General features: G+C 32.6%; 1 non-coding gene across 1 annotated transcript; it reads right to left on the bottom strand.

The window, feature by feature from the left end:
* Positions 1-417: 417 nt before the first annotated feature.
* Positions 418-638, bottom strand: LOC141419997 (small nucleolar RNA U3). The gene has a single exon (XR_012444712.1). It is a non-coding gene; the product is annotated as a small nucleolar RNA U3 (small nucleolar RNA).
* Between the last annotated feature and the right edge of the window lie 4,430 nt (positions 639-5,068).

Genomic DNA, 5,068 nt, shown 5'->3' with positions numbered 1-5,068 from the left:
GTGTCCTTATCCTCCCAGGGCCCTGAGAATCACTGTGTCTGTGTAATGGTAGATTTAAGTCATTTTTGTGTGGTGAGAAAATTTAAAATTAACTCCCTTAAGGATTATTATGACCATACATTACTTTTAACAGTAGTCACCATATAGTATAATGGGTCTCTTAGATTTATTACTGTAGAATCAGTAAGATTTTACATTTTTTGACCCACATCTCCTAAATGTCCCAAATTCCTAGTCCCAAGTAAGCACCACTCTACTCTTCACTTTTTTAGTTGCGATGTATTAGTGAGACAATGAGGTACTGGTTTTTGGTGCCTGCCTTGTCTTCACATCCTAACCAACACTTGTTTTCTTTTGAGTTTTTGATAATAGCCATTCTAACAGGTATGAGGTGATATCTCATTTTATTCTATTGAAACTACTCAAAATGCATCCTTTCCCTCTTACCCCCCCCCCACAAAAAGGAGAAAAAGCAATCATCAATGGTAAATGGCAGTTACATTACAGCAACACCAAGAGCCAGCTTCACATTCAGGAGAGAATACCTCAAATCCTCCTCTTGGTTTCCAGTACACTACACATTCAGAAAAACTTCTATACTAACAAACTATAAAAGTGATTCCTGAAAGTATAATCTTCTCATTGTAGTTTTGATTTGTATTCCCTTCATGATTAGTGATGCTGCATATTTTTTCATATACACGTTGGCCATTTGTACACTTTCTTTTAAGGAATATCTATTCAGGTCCTTTGCTCACTTTTAATTGGGCCAATTATTTTCTTGCTATTGAGTTGTTAGAGTCCCTTACATATTTTGGACATTAACTAGTAATTAGATACATGATTTGTAAATATTTTTCTCATTCTGCACATTGTATCTTCACTGTGTTGATTGTTTCCTTGGCTATACAGATGCTTTTTGGTTTTGCATAATCCCACACATCTATTTCCACTTTTATTTCCTGTGCTTTTATACTCATATTCAAAAATCATCATCCACACCAATGACAGAACCTTCTCCTAAGTTTTCTTCCAGTACTTTTATAGTATCTGGTCTTATGTTTAAGTCTTTAATTTATTTCAAGTTGATTTTCTTATACAGAATAAGAAGATGAGGGTCTAGTTTCAGTCTTCTGCATGTGGATATCCAATTTTCCCAGCACAATTTATTGAAGAGATTGTCCTTTACCAATCATGTATTCTTGATACCTATGTCAAAAATCAATTGATCATAAATGCATGAATTTAGTTTTAGGCTTTCTATTCTCAACCATTTATCCATGTGTCTTTGGTTATGCCACTCCAGTGTTGTTTCAATTACTATAGTTTTTAAGACAGGTTGTGTGATGTCTCTAGCTTTGTTCCTTTTGTACAAGATTTTTCCTATTTGGGGTCTTTTCTGATTCCTTATGAATTTTAGAATTTTTTCTATTTCTGTGACAAATGCCATTGAATTTTTAAAAAGTTTGCATTGAATATCTAGGTTGCTTTGGTTTGTATGGGCATTTTAACAACGTGAATGGACATTTTAATAATGTGAATTCTTCCAATCCATGAACATAGAGTGTTTTTTCATTAGTTAGTATCTTCTTTATATTTAATGTATTACAGTTTTCAGTGTATAGATCATTAATCACTTTGGTCAAATGTATCTCATGTATTTGGGGTGGGGGAGTATTATAAAAAGCATTGTTCTCTTGTTTCATTTCTTGGGTAGATCAATGGTTTTTTTCTTTTTTTTTTGTGGTAGTAGTGGGGTTTGAACTCAGGGCCTCATGCTTACTAGGCAGGTGCTCTACAACTTGAGCCATTCCACCAACCCTTTTCTTTGTGTGTGTGTTGGGTATTTTTGAGACAGAGTCTCTTGAACTATTTGCCCGGGCTGGCTTCGAGCCACAGTGCTCCTGATCTCTGCCTCCTGAGTAGCTAGGATTACAGGCATGGGCCACCAGCAACAGACTTAGATCATTGTTAATGTATAGAAATGTCACTGGCATTTGTATATTCATTTTGTATCCCATAAATTTACTGAAACTATTTACAGGTTCTGACAGTTTTGGCAGATTCTTTAGGGTTTTCTTTGTATAGGAACATGTCCTCTGAAAATACGAACAATTTAAACTTCATCTATTCTAATTAGAATTGCATTTATTTATTTCTTGTACCTAATTGCTCTTGATAGGATTTAGAATATTAAGTTGAATAGAAGTGATGAGAATGATCATCCTGGTCTTTTTACAGATATTAGTGGGAAAACGGTGAACTTTTCTCTACTGCCTATGATGTTAATTGAGGACTTATCAAATAAACCTCATATTGTTTAGAGGTACATTCTTTATTTCTATGTTTTTATACTTAAACTTATTGAATTTTGTCAAATGCTTTTTTCATCACCTAATATAATATTTTTTGCCTTTCATTCTTAATATAATGTTTCACATTTATGGATTTGTATACATTGAACCATTCTTCAATCCCTGAGATTAATTCTACTTGATCATTGTAAATGATCCTATTAACATTCCACTAAATTCATACTGTTAGGATTTTGCTGAGAAATTTTAAATCTATGCTTATCATAGATATTGACCTGTAATTTTCCTTTCTTATAGTTACTTTGCCTAACTTTAGTATTCTGGTAATGTTGGGCTCATACAATGAGTTTGGAGGTATTCACTCTTTGATTGTTTCAGAAGAGTTTGAGGAGAATTGATATCATTTCTTCATTAACTGTTTGGTGAAATTCAGCAATAATAATAATATCAGGCCCTGGGATTTTCTGTGATAGAAAATGTTTTATTACTGATTCAACTTCCTTTAAGTAATTCAAAAATTACTTATTTTGTTTGTTCAGATTTTCTATTTCTTAACTGTATAGCCTGGGTAAGTTGTACATGTGTAAGGATTTATCGATTTCTTTTATGTTATCCAATCCCTTTGCATATAATTATTGATAAAAGCCTCTTATTATCTTTGTGCTTATGTGGTATCAGGTGTAATGTCTCCTCTTTTTTTCTGATTTTATCTGAGTATAGCTTAGCTAAAGGGTTTTTAGATTTTGTATATCTTTCAAAGAAGAAATTCAGTTTTGTTGACCTTTTGTATTTCTAGTCTACAGTTCATTTCTTTCTGCTCTGATCTTTAATGTTTCCTTCCTCTTATTAACTTTAAGTTTAGTTTGCTGTTCTTCTTTTTCCTTATTCTCTAGGTGTCATATTAGTTTGTTTATTTAATATCTTCCTTCTTTTCAGAGGTAGAAATCTTTTGCTACAAACTTTCATCTTAAAAATGCTTTTGTTGCATTCCTCCAGTTTTGTTATGTTTTGGCCCATTCTTGTTTGTCTCAAGACATTTAAAAAACTTTCCTTTAATTTTTTCATTGGTTATTGAGGAACAGATTTAAAATAATTCCATATATTTTTGAAGTTCTACATGTTCTCCTAATAATTTCTAGTTTTATATAATTGTGGAGAGAAAAGATATTTGATATGATTTCAACCTTCTTAAGTTTTTAAAGATTTGTTTTCTGGTCTACCATATGGTCTACCTGAGAGAACATTCCTTAATGCTTGAGAGTAATTTGTGCTATGTTGCTCTTTAGTAGAATGTTTTGTATATGTCTATTAGGTCTATTTGGTCTAAAATGTAAATAAAATCTGATTTTCTTTTTTGTTTTTTGTCTGGATGATCTATCCATTGCCAAAAGTGCAGTATTGCGACTTCCTACTGTTACTATACTACAGTCCATCACTTCCTTCATGTCTGATAATATTTGCTCTATTTATTTAGGTGTTCCAATTTTTGGTTCACATATATTTATAATTATTATATCCTCTTGATGGATTGGCTTCTTTATCATTGTGTAATCCCTTTTATCTCTTTAATATATATTAGCATATATCAATTGTACAAGATAGTGTGTTTATTGTGAAATTTTCATACATGTATATAAGATACTTGGAACATATTTCCACCCCATTACCCACATTTATTCCCCTATTCTCTCCCACTGATGTCTTTTCTATTCCCTTATAAACCTCTTCAATTTTCATGTCTTCTTTTTAGGTTACACATATGAGAGAAAATATGTGAAGTTTGTCTTTCTGCATCTTCCTTACTTCATTTAATGACCTACACTTCTCATTTTCTTGCAAATGACAGCATTTTGTTTTACTTAATGGCTGAACAATACTCTATTGTGCATATATATACATTTTATTTATCCATTCATTTGTTGATTGGCACCTAGGCTTGGCTATTGTGAAGATTGTCATAATAAACATGGGTGTGTAGGCATCTCTATCTTATGCTTAGTTTGAGTCCTTCGAGTATAACTAGAGTGGTATGGCTAGGTCATATAGCAGTTTTACTTTTAGTTTTTATAAGTGTTCCCATACGATTTCCATAGTAGCTGCACTAATTTATATTCTCACCAAAAATACATAAGGATTTTCCCCACCTCATCTTTACCAGTTTTGTTGGATTTTAACACATAAAATATTTTGGTGGGACTGGTGTTTGAACTCAGGACTTCACACTTGCAAAGCAGACAATCTACAACTTGAGTAACACCTCCAGTCCATTTTACTCTGGTTATTTAAGAGATGGAGTCTCCCAAATTACTTGCCCTGGCTAACCTCAAGCAGCAATCTTCCTGATTCAGCCTTCCAAGTAGCTAAGATTTCAGGTATGAGCCACTGGCACCCAGCTTAACATGTAAATTTTACATGAATACATTTCTCTTTTTAAAATTTTTTTGCGGGTTTTGTTTTTCACATTTTTGTTAGCATATAATAGTTGTACAGGGTTTTCATTGTGATATTCCCATACATGCCATATACACAAACAAATTCACCCACTCTATCACTCTTCCTCTCCATTCTTACAACAATTACAACAGGTTTCATTGTTCTGCTTTCATACATATTTAAAAAGCATTTTGAACAAATTTACCTCCTTCACATTCTCTTTTCACCTTCCCCCTTCCTGATAGTTTCCACTCCCAATGAGTACATTTCTGTTACTCTTTATTGAAAACTAAATTCCACATATGATAGAGAACATGCAA

This window comes from Castor canadensis, chromosome X (assembly GCF_047511655.1).
Source record: "Castor canadensis chromosome X, mCasCan1.hap1v2, whole genome shotgun sequence".
Classification (NCBI taxonomy): Eukaryota; Metazoa; Chordata; class Mammalia; order Rodentia; family Castoridae; genus Castor; species Castor canadensis.
Note: the sequence above shows the minus strand (reverse complement) of the source record. Positions and strands in the feature narration are given on the sequence as shown.